We start from the raw sequence: 16,993 nt of genomic DNA, 5'->3' as shown, positions 1-16,993 counted from the left end.
CCCCAAAAGTTGTTGTCCAATTTGTCCTGAGTACGCTGATACCCCATATGTGGGGGGGAACCACCGTTTGGGCGCATGGGAGGGTTCGGAAGGGAATGAGCGCCATTTGGAATGCAGACTTAGATGGAATGGTCTGCAGGCGTCACATTGCGTTTGCAGAGCCCCTAATGTACCTAAACAGTAGAAACCCCCCACAAGTGACCCCATATTGGAAACTAGACCCCTCAATGAACTTATCTAGATGTGTTGTGAGAACTTTGAACCCCCAAGTATTTCACTACAGTTTATAACGCAGAGCCATGCAAATAAAAAATATTTTTTTTTCCACAAAAATTATATTTTAGCCCCCAGTTTTGTATTTTTCCAAGGTTAGCAGGAGAAATTGGACCCTAAATGTTGTTGTCCAATTTGTCCTGAGTACGCTGATACCCGATATGTGGGGGGGAACCACCGTTTGGGCGCATGGGAGGGCTCGGAAGGGAAGGAGCATCATTTGGAATGCAGAGTTAGATGGATTGGTCTGCAGGCGTCACATTGCGTTTGCAGAGCCCCTAATGTACCTAAACAGTAGAAACCCCCCACAAGTGACCCCATATTGGAAACTAGACCCCTCAATGAACTTATCTAGATGTGTTGTGAGAACTTTGAACCCCCAAGTGTTTCACTACAGTTTATAACGCAGAGCCGTGAAAATAAAAAATCTTTTTGTTTTCCCACAAAAATTATTTTTTAGCCCCCAGTTTTGTATTTTCCCAAGGGTAACAGGAGAAATTGGTCCACAAAAGTTGTTGTCCAATTTGTCCTGAGTACGCTGATACCCCATATGTTGGGGTAAACCCCTGTTTGGGCACACAGGAGAGCTCGGAAGGGAAGGAGCACTGTTTTACTTTTTCAACGCAGAATTGGCTGGAATGGAGATCGGACGCCATGTCGTGTTTGGAGAGCCCCTGATGTGCCGAAACAGTGGAAACCCCCCCAATTATAACTGAAACCCTAATCTAAACACACCCCTAACCCTAATTCCAACGGTAACCCTAACCACACCTCTAACCCTGACACACCCCTAACCCTAATCCCAACCCTATTCCCAACTGTAAATGTAATCTAAACCCTAACCCTAACTTTAGCCCCAACCCTAACTGTAGCCCCAACCCTAACCCTAACCCTAGCCCTAACCCTAGCCCTAACCCTAACCCTAGCCCTAACCCTAACCCTAGCCCTAACCCTAGCCCTAACCCTAGCCCTAACCCTAGCCCTAGCCCTAACCCTAGCCCTAACCCTAGCCCTAACCCTAGCCCTAACCCTAGCCCTAACCCTAACCCTAACCCTAGCCCTAACCCTAGCCCTAGCCCTAACCCTAGCCCTAACCCTAGCCCTAACCCTAACCCTAATCCTAGCCCTAACCCTAGCCCTAATGGGAAAATGGAAATAAATACATTTTTTTTTATTTTTCCCTAACTAAGGGGGTGATGAAGGGGGGTTTGATTTACTTTTATAGCGAGTTTTTTAGCGGATTTTTATGATTGGCAGCCGTCACACACTGAAAGACCCTTTTTATTGCAAAAAATATTTTTTGCAATACCACATTTTGAGAGCTATAATTTTTCCATATTTTGGTCCACAGAGTCATGTGAGGTCTTGTTTTTTGCGGGACGAGTTGACGTTTTTATTGAAAACATTTTTGGGCACGTGACATTTTTTTATCGCTTTTTATTCCGATTTTTGTGAGGAAGAATGACCAAAAGCCAGCTATTCATGAATTTCTATTGGGGGAGGCGTTTATACCGTTCCGCGTTTGGTAAAATTGATAAATCAGTTTTATTCTTCGGGTCAGTACGATTACGGCGATACCTCATTTATATCATTTTTTTATGGTTTGGCGCTTTTATACGATAAAAACTATTTTACAGAAAAAATAATTATTTTTGCATCGCTTCATTCTCAGGACTATAACTTTTTTATTTTTTTGCTGATGATGCTGTATGGCGGCTCTTTTTTTGCGGGACAATATGACGCTTTCAGCGGTACCATGGTTATTTATATCTGTCCTTTTGATCGCGTGTTATTCCACTTTTTGTTCGGCGGTATGATAATAAAGCGTTGTTTTTTGCCTCGTTTTTTTTTTTTTTTTCTTACGGTGTTTACTGAAGGGGTTAACTAGTGGGACAGTTTTATAGGTCGGGTCGTTACGGACGCGGCGATACTAAAAATGTATAGAACAAAAAGAGCAAAGGAACATGCAATAACGCAGGGATCACAAAAATATCACAAAGTTTATTAATAACATATTTCAAGCCACATATACAAATTTAAAAACACTTAAAAAACAACACAAACGAAAATAATACAAGTTAACCCAAAAGAAACCACACAGAGTTCCCAAGCCCCACCTCACTCCTCATTAGAGCTGAACCTTTCCTATTATTAATCTGGCAATAAATATTATCAAACAATAACTTGCTCTAATATACCTGCAGATGCATGAGCAGAGATCCCCAATCCAAAGAGAAAGATATAATTAAGGGGGTACTGCAGGAACAAACAAAGCTATTGTCGAGCCCAAAGGGAGGTATATATAATCCTATAAAGAACCCACAATAATCACAATCATAATACACCCCAACTGGACAGGCTCATATTACATGATCAAGGTACAATCATACCGCTCCGGAGACCATTTTGCGAGGAGGCAGCCGGTTCCCATGTGGTCAAAACCCGACGCGTGTCGTCACAATAGTGACTTCATCAGGGGTAACAAGGATACTGTGGCTAACAAACACTGAATTATATAGTCATCACTTACTTAACGATCACATACAGCTGTGTAGGGTATCCGCAAGGCGCCAGTCACTCCAGCACGATCCCCGAATGCCGGCGTCCCGGAAGTCCTAACTGCGCATGCACGGTGGTCACCTAGACAACATGACTCCACCATACATCGCGCACATACAAAGGCGTGATGAGAACAATCATCCACCGTAACTAGCAGAATCTGCCCAATCCCCCGCATCACTGGAGGTAAATGATCTCAAAATATTCCCAATCAAGGGCCCCCGTATCCACTATATCCTGACGTAAGTCCGGAAGTGCCCATATCCCCGCAAAGGCGGGGGAATAGTTTCCATGGTACCGCACCAAACAAACCTTTTGTGCGCAAACTCCAAACCATCGCCGCACATCCAACGCACGCGCGCCCCACTCTCTGGTAAATTGAAGAAGGGACAAACACCGGGACGGTGCGCCGCTACGACGGGGCCCCATCGCGCATGCGCACCGCCCACAATTGGCCCAACCTCAAAGGTACTACCCAAGTACTCATCGCTCGAAACACCAGGACAACCCCTTATCATAGGCTCCTCCCAGTGGACTCCTAAGTCCCCAAACAGAGGCAGGTATAGACCCACATACACAATACTGATGGAAAAAGTGGGTCAAACATTAAATCATAGCCACTAACACCCCTCTATTTAGTATACAACCCATAGCCCAAAAATTATACATAGGGTGATATTCAAAGACCCATTGTTTTGTATCCACTTGTCTCAATAGAGCCTATCATGCCACAAACCCTGACTACCGCAAGGTGTAAACAGAAGCATAAATGGAGGAGCCCTAGAGGGTAAATACAGACCGGCATAGGATCTATACCATTTATCTTGTAAAGTTTTAGTTGTTTTTAATTATATATAAAATACATATAAATCCCATACCCCAGAAGACAACCAAAGACCAATATAACTTGACACTTATTTGGCCGCACCACTGAAAGATCCAGAAACAGCGAGGCTAAATGGAAAGGAGTACACAAGAAAACAAATGCCTCTCAAAGTTGTTTATAAAACCCCGTAAATAACAGTTCTTCATTCAGTCCCCTCGGTGCGAGACTTTTCAATCTGTAGATCCATTTGGATTCACAACGTAACAGTTGATTAGTCAGATTGCCTCTTCTGATGGTGGCATTCACGTTCTCAAGTCCCATCACTTTCAGGCCTCCAGGGTTACCACTATGCGCTTCCAGAAAATGTCTCGCCACTGATGTCAATTTCTTCCCCCTTGAGAGGTCCCGTCCAGCCATGTTGATATTCGAAATGTGCTGCTGACATCTCCTCCTCAGTTGTTGGGATGTCTGGCCCACATATAGTTTAGGGCAATCACATATTAGCACGTACACAAGATTTGTCGACCTGCAGTTGAAATAACAATTGCATTTAAGCGGAAATGGTAATATATCAATCAAAATTTCCTCTCGTGCAGTCATAAATTGGCACACATTGCACCCCCCACAGGGAAAAGTGCCCCTAATTTTCTGACCTGTCCTTAGTTTATTTTTGGGGCGTTGATAGTGACTATGACACAATTGATCTTTCAAATTAGTGGCCCTTCTTGCCACCACTTTAGGAGATGGTGTAATGTGTAGTGCCAATTTGGGTTCACTGAGAAGAATGTTCCAGTTCTTATTCAAAACTCTGTAAATCTCAGACCACTGATTATTATAGGTCGTAATCAAACAGAGCGGTTGAGTTGATTCACGCTCCTGTCGACAAAAAAGGCTAGATCTATCCTTTTGCTTCGCAGCCTGAAACCCCCGAGAAACGATTTTCCGCGGGTATTGCCTACTGGTGAAACGTGTAGTAAGATCTCCCGCCAGTCTTAAAAAGTCATCAGTGGAACTACAATTCCTGCGAAGTCTCAAAAACTGACCTTTAGGTATACCTTTCTTCAGATGCACCGGATGAAAACTGGAATAATGAAGAAGGTTATTTGTAGCAGTCAATTTCCGATATAAGCAGGAAGAGACACGATTTTCTTCTATTGTGAGCTTGATGTCCAAGAAGTCTATGGTTTGTGAGGAGATAACAGAGGTCAGTTTAATGTTGAGCATGTTCGAGTTCAAGTCCTCAATAAATTCCTCACAAGCAGATTGTGACCCCGTCCACAAGAACACCACGTCATCTATATATCGTCGCCAAGTGGCAACATTACTTGAAAACATTACATGTTTATACACCACGGTCTCCTCCCACCACCCCAAAAAGAGGTTTGCGTATGAGGGCGCACACCGCGCCCCCATCGCAGTCCCGGAGATTTGTCTATAGTACTTTCTATCGAAGACAAAATAATTTTTATCCAAGACAAAATGCAACAATTCCAGTAGGAAAAGATCATGCTCACCATTCCCATGTTGTTTATTCAGGTGGAAGGAGACCGCTCGAATGCCAAGGTCGTGGGCTATGCTTGTGTACAAGGATTCAACATCCAAACCAACCAGCAGGGTACCCTCCCGTACCGTCAAGTCTTCAAGATGCATCATTAGATGTGCTGAGTCCCTTATGTAGGAGTCCAAGGAAAGGGCCAGGGGTTGCAAAAAATGGTCTAAATAAATACATGGTCTTTCCATAATGCCACCAATACCGGACACTATCGGCCTCCCCGGAGGCCTGTCAAGTGACTTGTGGACTTTCGGCAATATATAGAACGTGGGAACCACCGGATGGTGAGTAACCAGAAACTCCGCTTCCCTCTTATTCAGAATCCCCTCTCTCGTAGCCTCTCTTGTAAGATGATCCAGTTTACCCTTAAATACCCAAGTAGGGTCCGAGGGAAGAGCATGATAGTTGTTCGTATTGTTCAATTGTCGCAGCACTTCAGTCAAATACATTTCCTGAGGCCAAAGAACAACATTCCCTCCTTTGTCTGCCTCACGGACTAGGAATTCTGTGTTATTACTCAGCTCCTTCAAGGCTCTCCTTTCTCCAATACTCAAATTGTTATGTTTTAGGTTGTCCAGTTTTAAAGCTTCGATGTCTCTGCAGACACTCTCGAAAAAAATCTGTACAGCTGGACAGAGTGAGAATGATGGTGTCGCCTGTGATGGAGACCTTCTAGTGAACCTAGTCCGGTCTGGTGTACTTTCACTTTCCTGTAGCAGTTCCAGGAGATCCCTGAATGTTTGTCTCTCATCCTCAGGAAGTGAGTCCACCAGAGAGGGTTTGTGGTACAAAATTTTAAACGTCATCTTCCGGCAAAACAGGTACAGGTCTTTGACCAACGTAAATTTATCTAAGTGGTTCGTAGGTGAGAACGAAAGTCCCTTCGTCAGAACAGATCTTTCTAAGTCTGACAAAACATGAGCGGAGAGATTAATAATTTGTAATTCTTCAATCTTGGAGTGTGTTGATATACTCCCCACGGCTATCGCCTCCGATTGAATCTTGTCTCTCTCTTGTGTATCGGAGACCAATTGTGACGATTCTTGCCTTTTTGTCGTGTGGGTCCGTGACTTACGTCTCCCCCTCCTCCTCCTACGCCGCCCACGGCTCCCTCCAGGTCGCTCATGTCCGAAGACAAAAAATCACTGGAGGAAAGTTCACCTCTTGGCAACTGTACAGATCCATTGCCACTCGGGCCTACTTGGGTTCTGGCAGTATATCGTCTGTTACCATGATGTACCCATTTGAACACTTGATCTTTACCAAAGTCCATTTTATCCCTGTAGAATTTATTCCTCTTTCCACTGATTATATTTTTCTCAAATTCATCAAGCGTCTTCTTTAATTTTGTAAGAAAAGGGTTAACCAACGTTTCTTTATCAAACGCCTCCAATTTACCTTCATTAATTTTAATATCCTCTTTTATTTTTATTAGGAGCATTTGATCATGTTCAATGAGCATGTCCATCAGGATCCCTGAACACTGCAAAAGCCCTGTCTCCCAGACCTTTTTAAATGACCCCGTAACTTCCCAAGCCGGAAAGATCTGCACCCGCAGGCCCCTGGGCACCAAACCCGTTTTCTTATATTCCCCAAGGCTTCTCACATTCCACCATACACGGGTCAAAGTCTTATGCAAGTTAGTAATTTCCAAAGAAACTGTTTGAAAATCTGGATTAACACTAGACGCCATTACTTCATCACAAGATGTTGAAAAAATACCATGTGCCTGCTGGCTCCAAGCATCCTCCCTAGCTGTCAGATCCATAATGTAATTTTATTCAATATAATAACTACACCAATAGTACCGTACAGACGTGCCAACACTCAAGAAACGGGGGTCCCAGGAACCACCCTAAAAAAGTACAATAGTAAGTTACTCAGACGAGGGCACCATCCAATATTCTAATACCTGTGCTCAACCTGCTGCATGTCAAATACAAGACGCATAGAACAAAAAGAGCAAAGGAACATGCAATAACGCAGGGATCACAAAAATATCACAAAGTTTATTAATAACATATTTCAAGCCACATATACAAATTTAAAAACACTTAAAAAACAACACAAACGAAAATAATACAAGTTAACCCAAAAGAAACCACACAGAGTTCCCAAGCCCCACCTCACTCCTCATTAGAGCTGAACCTTTCCTATTATTAATCTGGCAATAAATATTATCAAACAATAACTTGCTCTAATATACCTGCAGATGCATGAGCAGAGATCCCCAATCCAAAGAGAAAGATATAATTAAGGGGGTACTGCAGGAACAAACAAAGCTATTGTCGAGCCCAAAGGGAGGTATATATAATCCTATAAAGAACCCACAATAATCACAATCATAATACACCCCAACTGGACAGGCTCATATTACATGATCAAGGTACAATCATACCGCTCCGGAGACCATTTTGCGAGGAGGCAGCCGGTTCCCATGTGGTCAAAACCCGACGCGTGTCGTCACAATAGTGACTTCATCAGGGGTAACAAGGATACTGTGGCTAACAAACACTGAATTATATAGTCATCACTTACTTAACGATCACATACAGCTGTGTAGGGTATCCGCAAGGCGCCAGTCACTCCAGCACGATCCCCGAATGCCGGCGTCCCGGAAGTCCTAACTGCGCATGCACGGTGGTCACCTAGACAACATGACTCCACCATACATCGCGCACATACAAAGGCGTGATGAGAACAATCATCCACCGTAACTAGCAGAATCTGCCCAATCCCCCGCATCACTGGAGGTAAATGATCTCAAAATATTCCCAATCAAGGGCCCCCGTATCCACTATATCCTGACGTAAGTCCGGAAGTGCCCATATCCCCGCAAAGGCGGGGGAATAGTTTCCATGGTACCGCACCAAACAAACCTTTTGTGCGCAAACTCCAAACCATCGCCGCACATCCAACGCACGCGCGCCCCACTCTCTGGTAAATTGAAGAAGGGACAAACACCGGGACGGTGCGCCGCTACGACGGGGCCCCATCGCGCATGCGCACCGCCCACAATTGGCCCAACCTCAAAGGTACTACCCAAGTACTCATCGCTCGAAACACCAGGACAACCCCTTATCATAGGCTCCTCCCAGTGGACTCCTAAGTCCCCAAACAGAGGCAGGTATAGACCCACATACACAATACTGATGGAAAAAGTGGGTCAAACATTAAATCATAGCCACTAACACCCCTCTATTTAGTATACAACCCATAGCCCAAAAATTATACATAGGGTGATATTCAAAGACCCATTGTTTTGTATCCACTTGTCTCAATAGAGCCTATCATGCCACAAACCCTGACTACCGCAAGGTGTAAACAGAAGCATAAATGGAGGAGCCCTAGAGGGTAAATACAGACCGGCATAGGATCTATACCATTTATCTTGTAAAGTTTTAGTTGTTTTTAATTATATATAAAATACATATAAATCCCATACCCCAGAAGACAACCAAAGACCAATATAACTTGACACTTATTTGGCCGCACCACTGAAAGATCCAGAAACAGCGAGGCTAAATGGAAAGGAGTACACAAGAAAACAAATGCCTCTCAAAGTGGTTTATAAAACCCCGTAAATAACAGTTCTTCATTCAGTCCCCTCGGTGCGAGACTTTTCAATCTGTAGATCCATTTGGATTCACAACGTAACAGTTGATTAGTCAGATTGCCTCTTCTGATGGTGGCATTCACGTTCTCAAGTCCCATCACTTTCAGGCCTCCAGGGTTACCACTATGCGCTTCCAGAAAATGTCTCGCCACTGATGTCAATTTCTTCCCCCTTGAGAGGTCCCGTCCAGCCATGTTGATATTCGAAATGTGCTGCTGACATCTCCTCCTCAGTTGTTGGGATGTCTGGCCCACATATAGTTTAGGGCAATCACATATTAGCACGTACACAAGATTTGTCGACCTGCAGTTGAAATAACAATTGCATTTAAGCGGAAATGGTAATATATCAATCAAAATTTCCTCTCGTGCAGTCATAAATTGGCACACATTGCACCCCCCACAGGGAAAAGTGCCCCTAATTTTCTGACCTGTCCTTAGTTTATTTTTGGGGCGTTGATAGTGACTATGACACAATTGATCTTTCAAATTAGTGGCCCTTCTTGCCACCACTTTAGGAGATGGTGTAATGTGTAGTGCCAATTTGGGTTCACTGAGAAGAATGTTCCAGTTCTTATTCAAAACTCTGTAAATCTCAGACCACTGATTATTATAGGTCGTAATCAAACAGAGCGGTTGAGTTGATTCACGCTCCTGTCGACAAAAAAGGCTAGATCTATCCTTTTGCTTCGCAGCCTGAAACCCCCGAGAAACGATTTTCCGCGGGTATTGCCTACTGGTGAAACGTGTAGTAAGATCTCCCGCCAGTCTTAAAAAGTCATCAGTGGAACTACAATTCCTGCGAAGTCTCAAAAACTGACCTTTAGGTATACCTTTCTTCAGATGCACCGGATGAAAACTGGAATAATGAAGAAGGTTATTTGTAGCAGTCAATTTCCGATATAAGCAGGAAGAGACACGATTTTCTTCTATTGTGAGCTTGATGTCCAAGAAGTCTATGGTTTGTGAGGAGATAACAGAGGTCAGTTTAATGTTGAGCATGTTCGAGTTCAAGTCCTCAATAAATTCCTCACAAGCAGATTGTGACCCCGTCCACAAGAACACCACGTCATCTATATATCGTCGCCAAGTGGCAACATTACTTGAAAACATTACATGTTTATACACCACGGTCTCCTCCCACCACCCCAAAAAGAGGTTTGCGTATGAGGGCGCACACCGCGCCCCCATCGCAGTCCCGGAGATTTGTCTATAGTACTTTCTATCGAAGACAAAATAATTTTTATCCAAGACAAAATGCAACAATTCCAGTAGGAAAAGATCATGCTCACCATTCCCATGTTGTTTATTCAGGTGGAAGGAGACCGCTCGAATGCCAAGGTCGTGGGCTATGCTTGTGTACAAGGATTCAACATCCAAACCAACCAGCAGGGTACCCTCCCGTACCGTCAAGTCTTCAAGATGCATCATTAGATGTGCTGAGTCCCTTATGTAGGAGTCCAAGGAAAGGGCCAGGGGTTGCAAAAAATGGTCTAAATAAATACATGGTCTTTCCATAATGCCACCAATACCGGACACTATCGGCCTCCCCGGAGGCCTGTCAAGTGACTTGTGGACTTTCGGCAATATATAGAACGTGGGAACCACCGGATGGTGAGTAACCAGAAACTCCGCTTCCCTCTTATTCAGAATCCCCTCTCTCGTAGCCTCTCTTGTAAGATGATCCAGTTTACCCTTAAATACCCAAGTAGGGTCCGAGGGAAGAGCATGATAGTTGTTCGTATTGTTCAATTGTCGCAGCACTTCAGTCAAATACATTTCCTGAGGCCAAAGAACAACATTCCCTCCTTTGTCTGCCTCACGGACTAGGAATTCTGTGTTATTACTCAGCTCCTTCAAGGCTCTCCTTTCTCCAATACTCAAATTGTTATGTTTTAGGTTGTCCAGTTTTAAAGCTTCGATGTCTCTGCAGACACTCTCGAAAAAAATCTGTACAGCTGGACAGAGTGAGAATGATGGTGTCGCCTGTGATGGAGACCTTCTAGTGAACCTAGTCCGGTCTGGTGTACTTTCACTTTCCTGTAGCAGTTCCAGGAGATCCCTGAATGTTTGTCTCTCATCCTCAGGAAGTGAGTCCACCAGAGAGGGTTTGTGGTACAAAATTTTAAACGTCATCTTCCGGCAAAACAGGTACAGGTCTTTGACCAACGTAAATTTATCTAAGTGGTTCGTAGGTGAGAACGAAAGTCCCTTCGTCAGAACAGATCTTTCTAAGTCTGACAAAACATGAGCGGAGAGATTAATAATTTGTAATTCTTCAATCTTGGAGTGTGTTGATATACTCCCCACGGCTATCGCCTCCGATTGAATCTTGTCTCTCTCTTGTGTATCGGAGACCAATTGTGACGATTCTTGCCTTTTTGTCGTGTGGGTCCGTGACTTACGTCTCCCCCTCCTCCTCCTACGCCGCCCACGGCTCCCTCCAGGTCGCTCATGTCCGAAGACAAAAAATCACTGGAGGAAAGTTCACCTCTTGGCAACTAAACTAAACTAAAAATGTGTACTTTTATTGTTTTTTTTTTTTTATTTAGATGAAGAAATGTATTTATGGGAATAATATTTTTTTTTTTTTTCATTATTTTGGAATATTTTTTTTAATTTTTTTTACACATTTGGAAAAATTTTTTTTTACTTTTTTACTTTGTCCCAGGGGGGGACATCACAGATCAGTGATCTGACAGTTTGCACAGCACTCTGTCAGATCACTGATCTGACATGCAGCGCTGCAGCCTTCACAGTGCCTGCTCTGAGCAGGCTCTGTGAAGCCACCTCCCTCCCTGCAGGACCCGGATCCGCGGCCATCTTGGATCCGGGACTCGAGCAGGGAGGGAGGTGAGGAGACCCTCGCAGCAACGCGATCACATCGCGTTGCTGCGGGGGGCTCAGGGAAGCCCGCAGGGAGCCCCCTCCCTGCGCGGTGCTTCCCTGCACCGCCGGCACATCGCGATCATCTTTGATCGCGGTGTGCCAGGGGTTAATGTGCCGGGGGCGGTCCGTGACCGCTCCTGGCACATAGTGCCGGATGTCAGCTGCCATAAGCAGCTGACACCCGGCCGCGATCGGCCGCGCTCCCCCCGTGAGCGCGGCCGATCGGCTATGACGTACTATCCCGTCCAGGGTCAGATAAGCCCAGGGCACCTCGACGGGATAGTACGTCTAAGGTCACAGAGGGGTTAAAAAGCACCATGTACTTTGTGTTTAAATTTATCGTACGGCTTTTCTTACCCTGACAAAATATGTTTTGTACCAGGTAGAAAATGCTGAGATTTCTGTGGTGCACATACTTGGTAAATGCTTTTTCTATCTCACAATTTTCACTAGCACTCTCCATGAGATCATCAACAATAGCCAAATTCACCTTCTCCGGTGGGAATAATTCGTCATCTACGAATGTATTCGGCAGACCCTCCACAAATCTGGCGTGGGGAAAAGAGAGAGAGATTTCATCATATAGTTTTTGCCAACACGAATAAAACCAAACAATATTATCAGGCTTCTGAGAAAAATTTCAATATGATATAGCAGCTGTTTTACAAAATAGCTCTTTCAAGAATTAGACGGCCCTGCTAGAATGCATGAGAATGGGTGCTGCAGACGTGTATCCATCACAATACGCGGCTAATACCCAAAAGGTAATGTTGTGAAATCGTCTAATAGTCGCCGCTTTGTATAAACGCACTTTTGTGTTTTGCGTAATGGCCGTGTTTCAATATCCCAGTACTTTTTATTTCTCACAATGGCCGCCTGCTGTACGACAATACGTTTCTGAGTTTCTGCGGCAGAATTGCGCGGGTAATAATAATAATAATCTTTATTTATATAGCGCCAACATATTCCGCAGCGCTTTACAGTTTAACAGTTTCAAACACAAAAGTCATAAGTAACAACGTTAACAATACAATAATTAAAGCAAAATAAGACGACCCTGCTCGTGAGAGCTTACAATCTACAATGAGGTGGGGGAGATGCAAAGTACAGGTGTGTGTTTACAATGATGTATTTACAATCATGGTCCAGCCATCTTCAGGGGTTGGGGAATAGATGGGGATAGTGAATGGGCTACACACACACACACACACACACACACACACACACACACAAACATAAAATGACTTTGATTAGTGAACGTGATAGGCCGCTCTGAACAAATGTGTTTTGAGTGAGCGCCTAAAACTATGCAAATTATGGATGGTCCTAATATCTTGGGGTAGAGCATTCCAGAGGATTGGCGCAGCACGGGAGAAGTCTTGGAGTCGGGAGTGGGAGGTACGGATTAGTGCAGAGGTTAATCGAAAGTCATTTGCAGAGCGCAGTAGGCTGATAGACAGAAATGAGGGAGGAGATGTAAGGGGGTGCCGCACTGTGGAGAGCTTTGTGGGTGAGAACAAGTACTTTGAATTGTATCCTGTAATGAATGGGTAGCCAGTGTAACGACTGACGAAGAGCGGACGCTTCCGAGTAACGATTAGCCAGATGGACGACCCTGGCTGCTGCATTAAGGATGGACTGGAGAGGGGAAAGTCGAGTGAGGGGGAGGCCAATTAATAGAGCGTTACAGTAGTCCAGGCGGGAGTGGATCAGGGCGACAGTGAGGGTTTTAGCTGTCTCCATGGTGAGAAAAGGGCAGATTCTAGAGATGTTCTTTAGGTGTAAGCGGCACGAGCGGGCAAGAGATTGTATATGGGAGGTGAAGGAGAGATCGGAGTCAAACATAACACCCAGACAGCGCGCCTGCTGCCGGGGTGTTATTATGGTGCCAACCATGGAGAGGGAAATGTCAGATTTAGGGAGGTTAGTAGATGGTGGGAGCAGAAGAAGTTCAGTTTTGGAGAGGTTGAGTTTCAGATAGAGAGCGGACATGGTGTTGGAGACTGCGGACAGACAGTCAGTGGCGTTCTGTAGTACAGCGGGGGTAAGGTCAGGGGATGACGTATATAGTTGTGTGTCGTCGGCATAAAGATGGTACTGAAAGCCAAATCTGCTGATGGTCTGTCCAATTGGGGCAGTGTAGAGAGAGAACAGAAGGGGGCCAAGTACTGAGCCCTGAGGTACCCCGACAGCGAGAGGAAGAGGAGATGAAGTGGAGCCAGAGAACAAAACACTGAAGGAGCGGTCAGAAAGGTAGGAGAAGAACCAGGAGAGAGAAGTGTCGTTAATGCCTAGTGACTGGAGCCTAGAGAGAAGGAGAGGGTGGTCAACAGTGTCAAAAGCTGCAGAAAGGTCGAGAAGAATGAGCAGAGAGTGGTCACCATTACGTTTTGCTGTCAGAAGGTCATTGGTCACTTTGACGAGTGCAGTTTCTGTCGAATGTAGGGGGCGGAAACCGGACTGTGAAGGGTCTAGGAGGGAGTGAGTGGAGAGGTAACGGGTAAGGCGGGAGTATATCAGGCGCTCCAAGAGTTTAGAGATGAAGGGGAGATTGGAGACCGGTCTGTAGTTGTTTGTGCAGGATGGGTCGAGGGTGGGTTTCTTTAGTAATGGAGTAATGATAGAGTGTTTGAAGGAGGAGGGGAAAATGCCAGAGGAGAGGGAGAGATTAAAGATTGTAGTTAGGTGACTTGTGACAACTGGAGAGAGAGACTGGAGGAGATGTGAGGAAATGGGGTCGGTAGTGCATGTAGTCGGACGAGAAGAGGAGAGGAGCTTGGAGACTTCTTCTTCTGTGATGGGATCGAATGTGGAGAGTGAGCCAGGGGCAATGAGGGGAGGGATGGGAGTCACTGAACTTAGTTGTTGGGAGCGGATTTCCTGACGGATATTGTCTATTTTGTCTATGAAGTGGGAGGCCAGGTCACCAGCACAAATATCTGTGATAGGGGCTTGTGCTTTTGGCCTGAGGAGGGAGTGAAAGGTGTCAAAAAGTTTCTTGGGGTTGTTGGATAGTGAGGAGATCAGAGTGGTAAAGTAGGTCTGTTTAGCGAAGTGAAGGGCAAAGTTATAGGTCCTTAACATAAATTTGAAGTGTATGAAGTCTTCTGGTGTGCGTGTTTTCCTCCATAAGCGTTCAGCACACCTAGAGCATCGCTGGAGAAATCGCGTTTGCGATGTGAGCCAGGGCTGTTTTATTCTGTGTTTGGAGGTTCTGAGGGTGAGGGGAGCTACTTGGTCAAGGGTGTTTCTAAGAGTGTCATTGAAGTGATGTACAGCCAGATCAGGACAGGAAAAGGAAGAGATTGGGGACAATGATGAGTGTAGGGAGTCTGAAAGTGTAAGAGGGTTAATGGCTTGTAGAATGGCTTGTAGAATTCTGACTGAATGGTATGTAGGAGGGTGCTGGGGTGAGCGAGGATATGTGAGTGTGAAGGAGAGAATGTTGTGGTCAGAGAGGGGAAGCGGTGAGTTATCTAGGTAGGAGATTGAGCAGAGCCGGGCAAAAACCAGGTCCAGGGTGTTACCGTCTTTGTGTGTTTCAGAGGTTGAGAGCTGTGAGAGGCCGAGAGAAGTGGTTAGTGACAGAAGCTGGGATGCAGATGTGGAAGTGGGGCTGTTAATGGGGATGTTGAAGTCTCCCAGGATAAGGGTTGGTAGTTCTGAGGACATGAAGTGCGGCAGCCAGGCAGAGAAATGGTCCAGGAAGCGGGTGGGTGAGCCTGGGGGCCGGTATATGACCGCTACTCTGAGGGAGAGGGGACGAAAGAGCCTGGAAAGTGCATTGTGGGGACAGGAGTATGCCAACTCCACCACCAGGTCTGTTTGTTGGTCTCGGGGAATGGGAGAATTGTAAGCCACCATGGGTAATGGCAGCAGGAGAGACAGTGTCAGAATCCTGAATCCAGGTTTCTGTGAGGGCCAGCAGATTCAGAGAGTTTTTCAGAAAGTAATTGTGTAGGAAAGGAAGCTTGTTACATACAGACCGTGGATTCCAAAGGGCACAATTAAAAGAAGGAGGAGATGAAGGAGTGCAATCAATATTAGTAAGATTATTAAGGTTTCGATGTGAGGTAGGGTAGGGGTTGAGGTTGGTGGATGGTGGACCGGGGTTTGGGGAGATGTCCCCTGATATCAGCAGGAGTAGGAAGATAAAAAGCAAGTAGCTTTTGGGATTGTATGAAGTTTTTTTATGCAGTCTGTTTGGGTAAGATGGACTGAGGTTTTTCAGGAAGGTGAGAAGTGCATGGGAGCTGTACATGGGAGAGGGAAGGAGAGAGGAGCTGATGTATATGAGTCGTGATGGAGGGGGGATTGGGCGGTGAATGTGGATTGCAAGGGAACATAGGAGGATAGGAATAATGCACATGAATAGACTGGAGTGCAGAGTGTGGGTTACCTGACTCCTGCCCTGACTAACTGCCATGGAATAACTGCGGTATCACGACGCTTATCTTCTGTGACGTTTTGCTTATGGGACGCTAGCGTGCACCCCCACTTGCGTGCACCCCTAAGGAAGGTTCTAAACTTATAGCCCAGAAGAGATGGATTGTGGGAACTGGTTGAGGATAATTTGGCAGCTGGCTTGCACACCAGGGGCTTTTTTTTTTTTTCTTTTAAAAGATGATCAAAGACACTCAGCCTGGTAAAATCTAATAATAATAATCTAATATTTTTATATAGCGCTAACATATTCCGCAGTGCTTTACAGTTTGCACACATTATCATCACTGTCCCCGAGAGGGCTCACAATCTAAATTCCCTATCAGTACACCTTCCACCAGATAAGATCTACACTGATCCCAGTCATGGATAGTAAGTGGACAGTAAGTTTTAAGTGCAATGCAACAAATGAATTATACCAATGAATTAGCAAACACATTAAATTATGTTTCTAGATGGTAAAGCAGCAGATGACAGACAGCAAGCAGAGGAGGGAGTTAATACCATTAGAGTCTATTGCAGCAGATGGGACAGCTATCATAGGTAGGAAGTTGCACCATTTGATTGTAAAGCAGGAGACAGCAAGCAGAGGGAGTTAATACCATTAGAGTCTATTGCAGCAGATGGGACAGCTATCAGAGGTAGGAAGTTGCACCATTTGATTGTAAAGCAGGAGACAGCAAGCAGAGGGAGTTAATACCATTTGTTGTCAATTCTGTGATCAAGCTCCCTCCTGTGGTCACGAGTGGTACTGCGGCTTCTGAGTTTCCTTCCTCAGGTGATGAGGTTAAGTCGTTAGGTGCTGCTCTATTTAACTCCACCTAGTGCTTTGATCC

At 45.1% G+C, this 16,993-nt stretch overlaps 2 long non-coding RNA genes across 2 annotated transcripts; both read right to left on the bottom strand.

The window, feature by feature from the left end:
* Positions 1 to 3,799: 3,799 nt before the first annotated feature.
* LOC138647125 (uncharacterized) lies at positions 3,800 to 5,535 on the bottom strand. Its single transcript, XR_011314892.1, has 3 exons — positions 5,173 to 5,535; positions 4,702 to 4,836; positions 3,800 to 4,184 (listed from the first exon to the last, which is right to left on the bottom strand). It is a non-coding gene; the product is annotated as an uncharacterized lncRNA (long non-coding RNA).
* A 3,258-nt stretch (positions 5,536 to 8,793) lies between these two features.
* Positions 8,794 to 10,480, bottom strand: LOC138647124 (uncharacterized). Its single transcript, XR_011314891.1, has 3 exons — positions 10,118 to 10,480; positions 9,647 to 9,781; positions 8,794 to 9,129 (listed from the first exon to the last, which is right to left on the bottom strand). It is a non-coding gene; the product is annotated as an uncharacterized lncRNA (long non-coding RNA).
* Positions 10,481 to 16,993: the final 6,513 nt, after the last annotated feature.

This window comes from Ranitomeya imitator, chromosome 8 (assembly GCF_032444005.1).
Source record: "Ranitomeya imitator isolate aRanImi1 chromosome 8, aRanImi1.pri, whole genome shotgun sequence".
Lineage (NCBI taxonomy): Eukaryota > Metazoa > Chordata > Amphibia > Anura > Dendrobatidae > Ranitomeya > Ranitomeya imitator.
The sequence above is the reverse complement of the archived record's forward strand: the minus strand, read 5'-3'. Positions and strand labels throughout refer to the sequence as shown.